This window comes from Pristiophorus japonicus, unplaced genomic scaffold, assembly GCF_044704955.1.
Source record: "Pristiophorus japonicus isolate sPriJap1 unplaced genomic scaffold, sPriJap1.hap1 HAP1_SCAFFOLD_61, whole genome shotgun sequence".
NCBI classification, from domain to species: Eukaryota; Metazoa; Chordata; class Chondrichthyes; family Pristiophoridae; genus Pristiophorus; species Pristiophorus japonicus.
This window is the reverse complement of record NW_027254520.1, coordinates 3,999,650-4,015,046: the sequence shown is the minus strand read 5'-3', so window position 1 is coordinate 4,015,046 and position 15,397 is coordinate 3,999,650. Positions and strand designations below refer to the sequence as shown.

Here is a 15,397-nt window from a genome sequence, read left to right as displayed (position 1 = left end):
GCGGTTCTCATGAGCACGCGGGACTGGGACGGTTGTTGAAGCCACAGGTGATAGATAAGCAGGAAATAGGGAGGGAAATAAAACCAACCCAGACAAACAGACAATTTAAAACATATATATATTTATCATAATAAGAAAATAAATAAATTTACAATTTTATTGCAAAAATTGAATTTGATTTGATTGAAATAAATAAAAAATTGTTTCTTAATCTATATATTTTTGATTGAACGAAGTCTGTGCGACTGCATGAAATCCACTGCAAATCAGGGTGTGCAGTCAGTAAATACCCAAACACAGTAAGCCCATGGTGTAAGACAAGCCACGAGGGAAGATGTGGGCAACAAAGCCCATCTTTTAAAGTCGCGAGTGCTTTTCTGCAGGATCAGAGTGAAGCTGCGTGTGCTGTGAAATAGGTCAAATGTAATAGAGCCGATGCAGGCAGAACAGAAAAAGCACATTTATTGTGAAATTTAAAAAGTAGGGAATGTATGTAAATATATGCATATATAAATATTGATACATATATTTATATAAACAAAGTCAGTCAGTCAGTCATGTCTTGTCTTGTCTTGATTTGATTTGTATTTGAAAATAAGATGGAAGGAGCTCATCATGTCACACAGCCCATCCGCAAGCTCTCGCTAAAATCGCTATGTTTCTAACTTATATAATTTGCCTTCTTTCACATGTGGAATAGCAAAATCCCACAGCAGATTCTTCTCCTGTCAGGCAGTCCCCGAATGCGTGTTGAATCAAATCAGTGTGGCTTCAAGTTGCATGTAATGCATTTTTCCTCCCATGACATGAAATGCACAGTAAGATCGCGCAGAACGTTTCCACGCACTCTCTCACTTACACAAACACTCCAAGAAACTAAAAATTCTGCACCCTCCAAAGGCAGTTTTTGAAATTTGAAATTTGAAATCCGGGACAGACAGCACATTCCTTTTAAACTGATAGATAATGATCCGATACTGATAGCACACCATTTTGTAGAGACAGAGAATGAGTCCGGGCAGACCAGCACATCACCTTAAAATGGATACAGAAACACAATGAACAAAAACAAAGCATTCTGTAAAACTCTGCAGGCCGTGAACATTCTGTGGATGAATTTCCCGGGCTCACGTTCAGTCAGATGATCATTCCGATCTTTTAAGAAAAATGTAAAGTTTACAGATTTTTCCACGAAAATAGCGCCTGGAAAAAAATAGGCAGCGAGGAAGGACAAAAGGGAATGCTTGTGACACAGTGGAGCTTAGGAGTGATTGAATAATAAATGGCACAATGCGAAAAGGCAAAGTGGGTGGTAAGCGGGCAATAAAGTAACAAAGGAAGGACCAGAGGAGGTGTTAGTGTGAACAGCAGAACCATTAGCAGACAATGGGAGCGGTGCTTATGATCCGATACGTTGAACCGAATGTTGAGGCCAGAACACTATAACATGCCTGGAATGTAGGGTTTGAACGCCTTTTAATCAGACCAGGCAGCTTGGCCACCCCGGATTGATTTCCTGCATGATTTAAATTCGGCAGCCAAGGGACTAAATCCAAAGCCAGCTTCTCACATCTTTTCAGCGCGAGAGAAACAGGACGCAATCATATTCAGGGCAGAGTCTGTTTCAAGTTGAATTTGAGATTGACGTTGAATGTATGCTTATCCCTTTGGAGGTGAGATCATGCGTGCAGAAAGGAAGATACAATGATCAAGTATTTGCCGGAATCAAACCGGGGTTGACGTTGTCCAATGAGACGCAGAGCCGAGTACATCTGAGAGACATGAACTTTGCTCAGTTCGGTGAGTTTCACTTTGCTCCTGTGAATCTCCAGGATTTTTAGACGCTGTGTGAACAACGGAGTGCAATCACACGTTTTAATTTGAAACATGTCAGTTTTCTCACATGTCGACCAGCTGAGAAGTCGTTTTTTGACTAAAAGTTGGCAGGGCTCGTCCGGGATTTGAACCCGGGACCTCTCGCATTTCAATTATTATGATCCCAAAGCGAGAATCATACCCCTAGACCAACGAGCCGCCGACAGTGAAGGACGTAGCTCTCAGTTTCTGACGTTAGTTAGATTTTCGGCCCATCGTGCCTGTGCTGACTCTCAGAGACCGATCTCATGAGTCCCCCTTTCCATCGTCCTGCTCGTGTTTTCCCTTTGATGAAGTGATTATTTTTTGTGACATTACTTCACCAACGAGCTGCATCCTTTTCAGTAAAAGGTGAATTTGGCAATGAGGATAAATGTGATTGAATAAAAAAACTAGGGGAAAATGTTTAACACAATAACGACGAAGCTGGGGGCATGCGGGATCAGCAGTCCATTGCCTCAACCTGTCAGTCACCTTGTCTCCTATTTACTGCAAAGTCAGACATCCATCCCCTACTTTTTGCTTTCAAACAGAGATAATGTGCACGAAAGTCTACTTCACCGCTTGTTTTGCCCGTGCAACCAGATCGACAGTGATGAAAATGTACCATTAGCTTCTTAAAGCACACAGCCTTCCTTTACTTCAGGTGAGTGACTGTCCGAGATGGTTGGTTTTGAGGCAGAATCAAAACAAAGAATATAAAATTTCACGCGGCGCGATAGCTGACCGCTGCAGGACTAGAACCTGCAATCTTCTCATAAGATCACAGTTACCATCGAAGTCAGACACCTTATCCTTTAGGCCACGCGGCCGCTATCGGCGGTACTTAATTTGTTGTTTTTTATATTGAGAGCAAATTTGGGACAAGGGTTGCATCAAGGAGTGGATATCGGAAAACATGAGCATATTTTGAGTAATGAACAGATGCGCTGCGATATGGATGTACACGGACACAGGCAAAGTCAATGTAGCTTGAAACACAAACGTTTAACAATTCGGTTCTCACAGCTGATAATCACACTCTTTTTTAATTGTACAGGATGATCCGGATAATGAGAAAATACGTTTTAAAGGGGCAATTGATGAACCGGAACTGACAACCATCCCGTTGAAACAGACACCGAATGATCCTAGACAGGAAGCACATCCCTCTTACACAGCTGTAGAATTGCCCTTCACGGACAGCAGTTGCCTTTCAGAAGAATAAAGTAGGATTTCCATCATTCCTGAATGCAATTGTGTTGTGCGTGATTGAGCGCGGTTCTCATGAGCACGCGGGACTGGGACGGTTGTTGAAGCCACAGGTGATAGATAAGCAGGAAATAGGGAGGGAAATAAAACCAACCCAGACAAACAGACAATTTAAAACATATATATATTTATCATAATAAGAAAATAAATAAATTTACAATTTTATTGCAAAAAATTGAATTTGATTTGATTGAAATAAATAAAAAATTGTTTCTTAATCTATATATTTTTGATTGAACGAAGTCTGTGCGACTGCATGAAATCCACTGCAAATCAGGCTGTGCAGTCAGTAAATACCCAAACACAGTAAGCCCATGGTGTAAGACAAGCCACGAGGGAAGATGTGGGCAACAAAGCCCATCTTTTAAAGTCGCGAGTGCTTTTCTGCAGGATCAGAGTGAAGCTGCGTGTGCTGTGAAATAGGTCAAATGTAATAGAGCCAATGCAGGCAGAACAGAAAAAGCACATTTATTGTGAAATTTAAAAAGTAGGGAATGTATGTAAATATATGCATATATAAATATTGATACATATATTTATATAAACAAAGTCAGTCAGTCAGTCATGTCTTGTCTTGTCTTGATTTGATTTGTATTTGAAAATAAGATGGAAGGAGCTCATCATGTCACACAGCCCATCCGCAAGCTCTCGCTAAAATCGCTATGTTTCTAACTTATATAATTTGCCTTCTTTCACATGTGGAATAGCAAAATCCCACAGCAGATTCTTCTCCTGTCAGGCAGTCCCCGAATGCGTGTTGAATCAAATCAGTGTGGCTTCAAGTTGCATGTAATGCATTTTTCCTCCCATGACATGAAATGCACAGTAAGATCGCGCAGAACGTTTCCACGCACTCTCTCACTTACACAAACACTCCAAGAAACTAAAAATTCTGCACCCTCCAAAGGCAGTTTTTGAAATTTGAAATTTGAAATCCGGGACAGACAGCACATTCCTTTTAAACTGATAGATAATGATCCGATACTGATAGCACACCATTTTGTAGAGACAGAGAATGAGTCCGGGCAGACCAGCACATCACCTTAAAATGGATACAGAAACACAATGAACAAAAACAAAGCATTCTGTAAAACTCTGCAGGCCGTGAACATTCTGTGGATGAATTTCCCGGGCTCACGTTCAGTCAGATGATCATTCCGATCTTTTAAGAAAAATGTAAAGTTTACAGATTTTTCCACGAAAATAGCGCCTGGAAAAAAATAGGCAGCGAGGAAGGACAAAAGGGAATGCTTGTGATACAGTGGAGCTTAGGAGTGATTGAATAATAAATGGCACAATGCGAAAAGGCAAAGTGGGTGGTAAGCGGGCAATAAAGTAACAAAGGAAGGACCAGAGGAGGTGTTAGTGTGAACAGCAGAACCATTAGCAGACAATGGGAGCGGTGCTTATGATCCGATACGTTGAACCGAATGTTGAGGCCAGAACACTATAACATGCCTGGAATGTAGGGTTTGAACGCCTTTTAATCAGACCAGGCAGCTTGGCCACCCCGGATTGATTTCCTGCATGATTTAAATTCGGCAGCCAAGGGACTAAATCCAAAGCCAGCTTCTCACATCTTTTCAGCGCGAGAGAAACAGGACGCAATCATATTCAGGGCAGAGTCTGTTTCAAGTTGAATTTGAGATTGACGTTGAATGTATGCTTATCCCTTTGGAGGTGAGCTCATGCGTGCAGAAAGGAAGATACACTGATCAAGTATTTGCCGGAATCAAACCGGGGTTGACGTTGTCCAATGAGACGCAGAGCCGAGTACATCTGAGAGACATGAACTTTGCTCAGTTCGGTGAGTTTCACTTTGCTCCTGTGAATCTCCAGGATTTTTAGACGCTGTGTGAACAACGGAGTGCAATCACACGTTTTAATTTGAAACATGTCAGTTTTCTCACATGTCGACCGGCTGAGAAGTCGTTTTTTGACTAAAAGTTGGCAGGGCTCGTCCGGGATTTGAACCCGGGACCTCTCGCATTTCAATTATTATGATCCCAAAGCGAGAATCATACCCCTAGACCAACGAGCCGCCGACAGTGAAGGACGTAGCTCTCAGTTTCTGACGTTAGTTTGCTATTCGGCCCATCGTGCCTGTGCTGACTCTCAGAGACCGATCTCATGAGTCCCCCTTTCCATCGTCCTGCTCGTGTTTTCCCTTTGATGAAGTGATTATTTTTTGTGACATTACTTCACCAACGAGCTGCATCCTTTTCAGTAAAAGGTGAATTTGGCAATGAGGATAAATGTGATTGAATAAAAAAACTAGGGGAAAATGTTTAACACAATAACGACGAAGCTGGGGGCAAACGGGATCAGCAGTCCATTGCCTCAACCTGTCAGTCACCTTGTCTCCGATTTACTGCAAAGTCAGACATCCATCCCCTACTTTTTGCTTTCAAACAGAGATAATGTGCACGAAAGTCTACTTCACCGCTTGTTTTGCCCGTGCAACCAGATCGACAGTGATGAAAATGTACCATTAGCTTCTTAAAGCACACAGCCTTCCTTTACTTCAGGTGAGTGACTGTCCGAGATGGTTGGTTTTGAGGCAGAATCAAAACAAAGAATATAAAATTTCACGCGGCGCGATAGCTGACCGCTGCAGGACTAGAACCTGCAATCTTCTCATAAGATCACAGTTACAATCGAAGTCAGACACCTTATCCTTTAGGCCACGCGGCCGCTATCGGCGGTACTTAATTTGTTGTTTTTTATATTGAGAGCAAATTTGGGACAAGGGTTGCATCAAGGAGTGGATATCGGAAAACATGATCATATTTTGAGTAATGAACAGATGCGCTGCGATATGGATGTACACGGACACAGGCAAAGTCAATGTAGCTTGAAACACAAACGTTTAACAATTCGGTTCTCACAGCTGATAATCACACTCTTTTTTAATTGTACAGGATGATCCGGATAATGAGAAAATACGTTTTAAAGGGGCAATTGATGAACCGGAACTGACAACCATCCCGTTGAAACAGACACCGAATGATCCTGGACAGGAAGCACATCCGTCTTACACAGCTGTAGAATTGCCGTTCACGGACAGCAGTTGCCTTTCAGAAGAATAAAGTGGGATTTCCATCATTCCTGAATGCAATTGTGTTGTGCGTGATTGAGCGCGGTTCTCATGAGCACGCGGGACTGGGACGGTTGTTGAAGCCACAGGTGATAGACAAGCAGGAAAGAGGGAGGGAAATAAAACCAACCCAGACAAACAGACAATTTAAAACATATATATATTTATCACAATAAGAAAATAAATAAATTTACAATTTTATTGAAAAAATTGAATTTGATTTGATTGAAATAAATACAAAATTGTTTCTTAATCTATATATTTTTGATTGAACGAAGTCTGTGCGACTGCATGAAATCCACTGCAAATCAGGGTGTGCAGTCAGTAAATACCCAAACACAGTAAGCCCATGGTGTAAGACAAGCCACAAGGGAAGATGTGGGCAACAAAGGCCATCTTTTAAAGTCGCGATTGCTTTTCTGCAGGATCAGACAGAAGCTGCGTGTGCTGTGAAAGAGGTCAAATGTAATAGAGCCAATGCAGGCAGAACAGAAAAGCACATTTATTGTCAAAGTTAAAAAGTAGGGAATGTATGTAAATATATGCATATATAAATATTGATACATATATTTATATAAACAAAGTCAGTCAGTCAGTCATGTCTTGTCTTGTCTTGATTTGATTTGTATTTGAAAATAAGGGGGAAGGAGCTCATCATGTCACACAGCCCATCCGCAAGCTCTCGCTAAAATCGCTATGTTTCTAACTTATATAATTTGCCTTCTTTCACATGTGGAATAGCAAAATCCCACAGCAGATTCTTCTCCTGTCAGGCAGTCCCCGAATGCGTGTTGAATCAAATCAGTGTGGCTTCAAGTTGCATGTAATGCATTTTTCCTCCCATGACATGAAATGCACAGTAAGATCGCGCAGAACGTTTCCACGCACTCTCTCACTTACACAAACACTCCAAGAAACTAAAAATTCTGCACCCTCCAAAGGCAGTTTTTGAAATTTGAAATTTGAAATCCGGGACAGACAGCACATTCCTTTTAAACAGATAGATAATGATCCGATACTGATAGCACACCATTTTGTAGAGACAGAGAATGACTCCGGGCAGACCAGCACATCACCTTAAAATGGATACAGAAACACAATGAACAAAAACAAAGCATTCTGTAAAACTCTGCAGGCCGTGAACATTCTGTGGATGAATTTCCCGGGCTCACGTTCAGTCAGATGATCATTCCGATCTTTTAAGAAAAATGTAAAGTTTACAGATTTTTCCACGAAAATAGCGCCTGGAAAAAAATAGGCAGCGAGGAAGGACAAAAGGGAATGCTTGTGATACAGTGGAGCGTAGGAGTGATTGAATAATAAATGGCACAATGCGAAAAGGCAAAGTGGGTGGTAAGCGGGCAATAAAGTAACAAAGGAAGGACCAGAGGAGGTGTTAGTGTGAACAGCAGAACCATTAGCAGACAATGGGAGCGGTGCTTATGATCCGATACGTTGAACCGAATGTTGAGGCCAGAACACTATAACATGCCTGGAATGTAGGGTTTGAACGCCTTTTAATCAGACCAGGCAGCTTGGCCACCCCGGATTGATTTCCTGCATGATTTAAATTCGGCAGCCAAGGGACTAAATCCAAAGCCAGCTTCTCACATCTTTTCAGCGCGAGAGAAACAGGACGCAATCATATTCAGGGCATAGTCTGTTTCAAGTTGAATTTGAGATTGACGTTGAATGTATGCTTATCCCTTTGGAGGTGAGCTCATGCGTGCAGAAAGGAAGATACACTGATCAAGTATTTGCCGGAATCAAACCGGGGTTGACGTTGTCCAATGAGACGCAGAGCCGAGTACATCTGAGAGACATGAACTTTGCTCAGTTCGGTGAGTTTCACTTTGCTCCTGTGAATCTCCAGGATTTTTAGACGCTGTGTGAACAACGGAGTGCAATCACACGTTTTAATTTGAAACATATCAGTTTTCTCACATGTCGACCGGCTGAGAAGTCGTTTTTTGACTAAAAGTTGGCAGGGCTCGTCCGGGATTTGAACCCGGGACCTCTCGCATTTCAATTATTATGATCCCAAAGCGAGAATCATACCCCTAGACCAACGAGCCGCCGACAGTGAAGGACGTAGCTCTCAGTTTCTGACGTTAGTTTGCTATTCGGCCCATCGTGCCTGTGCTGACTCTCAGAGACCGATCTCATGAGTCCCCCTTTCCATCGTCCTGCTCGTGTTTTCCCTTTGATGAAGTGATTATTTTTTGTGACATTACTTCACCAACGAGCTGCATCCTTTTCAGTAAAAGTTGAATTTGGCAATGAGGATAAATGTGATTGAATAAAAAAACTAGGGGAAAATGTTTAACACAATAACGACGAAGCTGGGGGCATGCGGGATCAGCAGTCCATTGCCTCAACCTGTCAGTCACCTTGTCTCCTATTTACTGCAAAGTCAGACATCCATCCCCTACTTTTTGCTTTCAAACAGAGATAATGTGCACGAAAGTCTACTTCACCGCTTGTTTTGCCCGTGCAACCAGATCGACAGTGATGAAAATGTACCATTAGCTTCTTAAAGCACACAGCCTTCCTTTACTTCAGGTGAGTGACTGTCCGAGATGGTTGGTTTTGAGGCAGAATCCAAACAAAGAATATAAAATTTCACGCGGCGCGATAGCTGACCGCTGCAGGACTAGAACCTGCAATCTTCTCATAAGATCACAGTTACAATCGAAGTCAGATACCTTATCCTTTAGGCCACGCGGCCGCTATCGGCGGTACTTAATTTGTTGTTTTTTATATTGAGAGCAAATTTGGGACAAGGGTTGCATCAAGGAGTGGATATCGGAAAACATGAGCATATTTTGAGTAATGAACAGATGCGCTGCGATATGGATGTACACGGACACAGGCAAAGTCAATGTAGCTTGAAACACAAACGTTTAACAATTCGGTTCTCACAGCTGATAATCACACTCTTTTTTAATTGTACAGGATGATCCGGATAATGAGAAAATACGTTTTAAAGGGGCAATTGATGAACCGGAACTGACAACCATCCCGTTGAAACAGACATCGAATGATCCTGGACAGGAAGCACATCCGTCTTACACAGCTGTAGAATTGCCGTTCACGGACAGCAGTTGCCTTTCAGAAGAATAAAGTGGGATTTCCATCATTCCTGAATGCAATTGTGTTGTGCGTGATTGAGCGCGGTTCTCATGAGCACGCGGGACTGGGACGGTTGTTGAAGCCACAGGTGATAGACAAGCAGGAAAGAGGGAGGGAAATAAAACCAACCCAGACAAACAGACAATTTAAAACATATATATATTTATCACAATAAGACAATAAATAAATTTACAATTTTATTGCAAAAAATTGAATTTGATTTGATTGAAATAAATACAAAATTGTTTCTTAATCTATATATTTTTGATTGAACGAAGTCTGTGCGACTGCATGAAATCCACTGCAAATCAGGGTGTGCAGTCAGTAAATACCCAAACACAGTAAGCCCATGGTGTAAGACAAGCCACAAGGGAAGATGTGGGCAACAAAGGCCATCTTTTAAAGTCGCGATTGCTTTTCTGCAGGATCAGACAGAAGCTGCGTGTGCTGTGAAAGAGGTCAAATGTAATAGAGCCAATGCAGGCAGAACAGAAAAGCACATTTATTGTCAAAGTTAAAAAGTAGGGAATGTATGTAAATATATGCATATATAAATATTGATACATATATTTATATAAACAAAGTCAGTCAGTCAGTCATGTCTTGTCTTGTCTTGATTTGATTTGTATTTGAAAATAAGGGGGAAGGAGCTCATCATGTCACACAGCCCATCCGCAAGCTCTCGCTAAAATCGCTATGTTTCTAACTTATATAATTTGCCTTCTTTCACATGTGGAATAGCAAAATCCCACAGCAGATTCTTCTCCTGTCAGGCAGTCCCCGAATGCGTGTTGAATCAAATCAGTGTGGCTTCAAGTTGCATGTAATGCATTTTTCCTCCCATGACATGAAATGCACAGTAAGATCGCGCAGAACGTTTCCACGCACTCTCTCACTTACACAAACACTCCAACAAACTAAAAATTCTGCACCCTCCAAAGGCAGTTTTTGAAATTTGAAATTTGAAATCCGGGACCGACAGCACATTCCTTTTAAACAGATAGATAATGATCCGATACTGATAGCACACCATTTTGGAGAGACAGAGAATGACCCCAGGCAGACCAGCACATCACCTTAAAAGGGATACAGAAACACAATGAACAAAAACAAAGCATTCTGTAAAACTCAGCAGGCCGTGAACATTCTGTGGATGAATTTCCCGGGCTCACGTTCAGTCAGATGATCATTCCGATCTTTTAAGAAAAATGTAAAGTTTACAGATTTTTCCACGAAAATAGCGCCTGGAAAAAAATAGGCAGCGAGGAAGGACAAAAGGGAATGTTTGTGATACAGTGGAGCGTAGGAGTGATTGAATAATAAATGGCACAATGCGAAAAGGCAAAGTGGGTGGTAAGCGGGCAATAAAGTAACAAAGGATGGACCAGAGGAGGTGTTAGTGTGAACAGCAGAACCATTATCAGACAATGGGAGCGGTGCTTATGATCCGATACGTTGAACCGAATGTTGAGGCCAGAACACTATAACATGCCTGGAATGTAGGGTTTGAACGGCTTTTAATCAGACCAGGCAGCTTGGCCACCCCGGATTGATTTCCTGCATGATTTAAATTCGGCAGCCAAGGGACCAAATCCAAAGCCAGCTTCTCACATCTTTTCAGCGCGAGAGAAACAGGACGCAATCATATTCAGGGCAGAGTCTGTTTCAAGTTGAATTTGAGATTGACGTTGTAGTATGCTTATCCCTTTGGAGGTGAGCTCATGCGTGCAGAAAGGAAGATACACTGATCAAGTATTTGTCGGAATCAAACCGGGGTTGACGTTGTCCAATGAGACGCAGAGCCGAGTACATCTGAGAGACATGAACTTTACTCAGTTCGGTGAGTTTCACTTTGCTCCTGTGAATCTCCAGGATTTTTAGACGCTGTGTGAACAACGGAGTGCAATCACACGTTTTAATTTGAAACATGTCAGTTTTCTCACATGTCGACCGGCTGAGAAGTCGTTTTTTGACTAAAAGTTGGCAGGGCTCGTCCGGGATTTGAACCTGGGACCTCTCGCATTTCAATTATTATGATCCCAAAGCGAGAATCATACCCCTAGACCAACGAGCCGCCGACAGTGAAGGACGTAGCTCTCAGTTTCTGACGTTAGTTTGCTATTCGGCCAATCGTGCCTGTGCTGACTCTCAGAGACCGATCTCATGAGTCCCCCTTTCCATCGTCCTGCTCGTGTTTTCCCTTTGATGAAGTGATTATTTTTTGTGACATTACTTCACCAACGAGCTGCATCCTTTTCAGTAAAAGGTGAATTTGGCAATGAGGATAAATGTGATTGAATAAAAAAACGAGGGGAAAGCGTTTAACACAATAACGACGAAGCTGGGGGCATACTGGATCAGCAGTCCATTGCCTCAACCTGTCAGTCACCTTTTCTCCTATCTACTGCAAAGTCAGACATCCATCCCCTATTTTTGCATTCAAACAGAAATAATGTGCACGAAAGTCTACTTCACCGCTTGTTTTGCCCGTGCAACCAGATCGACAGTGATGAAAATATGCCATTAGCTTCTTAAAGCACACAGCCTTCCTTTACTTCAGGTGAGTGACTGTCCGAGATGGTTGGTTTTGAGGCAGAATCAAAACAAAGAATATAAAATTTCACGCGGCGCGATAGCTGACCGCTGCAGGACTAGAACCTGCAATCTTCTCATAAGATCACAGTTACAATCGAAGTCAGACACCTTATCCTTTAGGCCACGCGGCCGCTATCGTCGGTGTATAATTTGTTGTTTTTTATATTGAGAGCAAATTTGGGACAAGGGTTGCATCAAGGAGTGGATATCGGAAAACATGAGCATATTTTGAGTAATGAACAGATGCGCTGCGATATGGATGTACACGGACACAGGCAAAGTCAATATAGCTTGAAACACAACAGTTTAACAATTCGGTTCTCACAGCTGATAATCACACTCCTTTTTAAATGTACAGGATGATCCGGATAATGAGAAAATACGTTTTAAAGGGGCAATTGATGAACCGGAACTGACAACCATCCCGTTGAAACAGATACCGAATGATCCTGGACAGGAAGCACATCCATCTTACACAGCTGTAGAATTGCCCTTCACGGACAGCAGTTGCCTTTCAGAAGAATAAAGTGGGATTTCTATCATTCCTGAATGCAATTGTGTTGTGCGTGATTGAGCGCGGTTCTCATGAGCGCGCGGGACTGGGACGGTTGTTGAAGCCACAGGTGACAGACAAGCAGGAAAGAGGGAGGGAAATAAAACCAACCCAGTCAAACAGACAATTTAAAACATATATATATTTATCATGATAAGAAAATAAATAAATTTACAATTTTATTGCAAAAAATTTAATTTGATTTGATTGAAATAAATAAATAATTGTTTCTTAATCTATATATTTTTGATTGAACGAAGTCTGTGCGACTGCATGAAATCCACTGGAAATCAGGGTGTGCAGTCAGTAAATACCCAAACACAGTGAACACATGGTGTAAGACAAGCCACGAGGGAAGATGTGGACAACAAAGCCCATCTTTTAAAGTCGCGAGTGCTTTTCTGCAGGATCAGAGTGAAGCTGCGTGTGCTGTGAAATAGGTCAAATGTAATAGAGCCAATGCAGGCAGAACAGAAAAAGCACATTTATTGTGAAAGTTAAAAAGTAGGGAATGTATGTAAATATATGCATATATAAATATTGATATATATATTTATATAAACAAAGTCAGTCAGTCAGTCATGTCTTGTCTTGTCTTGATTTGATTTGTATTTGAAAATAAGGGGGAAGGAGCTCATCATGTCACACAGCCCATCCGCAAGCTCTCGCTAAAATCGCTATGTTTCTAACTTATATAATTTGCCTTCTTTCACATGTGGAATAGCAAAATCCCACAGCAGATTCTTCTCCTGTCAGGCAGTCCCCGAATGCGTGTTGAATCAAATCAGTGTGGCTTCAAGTTGCATGTAATGCATTTTTCCTCCCATGACATGAAATGCACAGTAAGATCGCGCAGAACGTTTCCACGCACTCTCTCACTTACACAAACACTCCAACAAACTAAAAATTCTGCACCCTCCAAAGGCAGTTTTTGAAATTTGAAATTTGAAATCCGGGACAGACAGCACATTCCTTTTAAACAGATAGATAATGATCCGATACTGATAGCACACCATTTTGTAGAGACAGAGAATGACCCCGGGCAGACCAGCACATCACCTGAAAATGGATACAGAAACACAATGAACAAAAACAAAGCATTCTGTAAAACTCAGCAGGCCGTGAACATTCTGTGGATGAATTTCCCGGGCTCACGTTCAGTCAGATGATCATTCCGATCTTTTAAGAAAAATGTAAAGTTTACAGATTTTTCCACGAAAATAGCGCCTGGAAAAAAATAGGCAGCGAGGAAGGACAAAAGCGAATGCTTCTGATACAGTGGAGCGTAGGAGTGATTGAATAATAAATGGCACAATGCGAAAAGGCAAAGTGGGTGGTAAGCGGGCAATAAAGTAACAAAGGATGGATCAGAGGAGGTGTTAGTGTGAACAGCAGAACCATTAGCACACAATGGGAGCGGTGCTTATGATCCGATACGTTGAACCGAATGTTGAGGCCAGAACACTATAACATGCCTGGAATGTAGGGTTTGAACGCCTTTTAATCAGACCAGGCAGCTTGGCCACCCCGGATTGATTTCCTGCATGATTTAAATTCGGCAGCCAAGGGACTAAATCCAAAGCCAGCTTCTCACATCTTTTCAGCGCGAGAGAAACAGGACGCAATCATATTCAGGGCAGAGTCTGTTTCAAGTTGAATTTGAGATTGACGTTGAATGTATGCTTATCCCTTTGGAGGTGAGCTCATGCGTGCAGAAAGGAAGATACACTGATCAAGTATTTGCCGGAATCAAACCGGGGTTTCGGTTGTCCAATGAGACGCAGAGCCGAGTACATCTGAGAGATATGAATTTTACTCAGTTCGGTGAGTTTCACTTTGCTCCTGTGAATCTCCAGGATTTTTAGACGCTGTGTGAACAACGGAGTGCAATCACACGTTTTAATTTGAAACATATCAGTTTTCTCACATGTCGACCGGCTGAGAAGTCGTTTTTTGACTAAAAGTTGGCAGGGCTGGTCCGCGATTTGAACCCGGGACCTCTCGCATTTGCAATTATTATAATCCCAAAGCGAGAATCATACCCCTACACCAACGAGCCACCGACAGTGAGAAACGTCGCTCTCAGTTGCTGACGTTAGTTTGCTATTCGGCCCATCGTGCCTGTGCTGACTCTCAGAGACCGATCTCATGAGTCCCCCTCTCCATCGTCCTGCTAATGTTTTCCCTTTGATGAAGTGATTATTTTTTGTGACATTACTTCACCAACGAGTTGCATCCTTTTCAGTAAATGGTGAATTTGGCAATGAGGATAAATGTGATTGAATAAAAAAACTAGGGGAAAATGTTTAACACAATAACAACGAAGCTGGGGGCATACTGGATCAGCAGTCCATTGCCTCAACCTGTCAGTCACCTTGTCTCCGATTTACTGCAAAGTCAGACATCCATCCCCTACTTTTTGCTTTCAAACAGAGATAATGTGCACGAAAGTCTACTTCACCGCTTGTTTTGCCCGTGCAACCAGATCGACAGTGATGAAAATGTACCATTAGCTTCTTAAAGCACACAGCCTTCCTTTACTTCAGGTGAGTGACTGTCCGAGATGGTTGGTTTTGAGGCAGAATCAAAACAAAGAATATAAAATTTCACGCGGCGCGATAGCTGACCGCTGCAGGACTAGAACCTGCAATCTTCTCATAAGATCACAGTTACAATCGAAGTCAGACACCTTATCCTTTAGGCCACGCGGCCGCTATCGGCGGTACTTAATTTGTTGTTTTTTATATTGAGAGCAAATTTGGGACAAGGGTTGCATCAAGGAGTGGATATCGGAAAACATGAGCATATTTTGAGTAATGAACAGATGCGCTGCGATATGGATGTACACGGACACAGGCAAAGTCAATGTAGCTTGAAACACAAACGTTTAACAA

At 42.1% G+C, this 15,397-nt stretch overlaps 3 non-coding genes across 3 annotated transcripts; all 3 read right to left on the bottom strand.

Moving 5' to 3' along the window:
* Window positions 1-1,946: 1,946 nt before the first annotated feature.
* On the bottom strand, window positions 1,947-2,034 carry trnap-ugg (transfer RNA proline (anticodon UGG)). The gene is given in 2 exon segments: window positions 1,947-1,982; window positions 1,999-2,034. It is a non-coding gene; the product is annotated as a tRNA-Pro (tRNA).
* A 3,045-nt stretch (window positions 2,035-5,079) lies between these two features.
* On the bottom strand, window positions 5,080-5,167 carry trnap-ugg (transfer RNA proline (anticodon UGG)). Its single transcript is given in 2 exon segments — window positions 5,080-5,115; window positions 5,132-5,167. It is a non-coding gene; the product is annotated as a tRNA-Pro (tRNA).
* Window positions 5,168-8,210: 3,043 nt separating this feature from the next.
* On the bottom strand, window positions 8,211-8,298 carry trnap-ugg (transfer RNA proline (anticodon UGG)). Its single transcript is given in 2 exon segments — window positions 8,211-8,246; window positions 8,263-8,298. It is a non-coding gene; the product is annotated as a tRNA-Pro (tRNA).
* Between the last annotated feature and the right edge of the window lie 7,099 nt (window positions 8,299-15,397).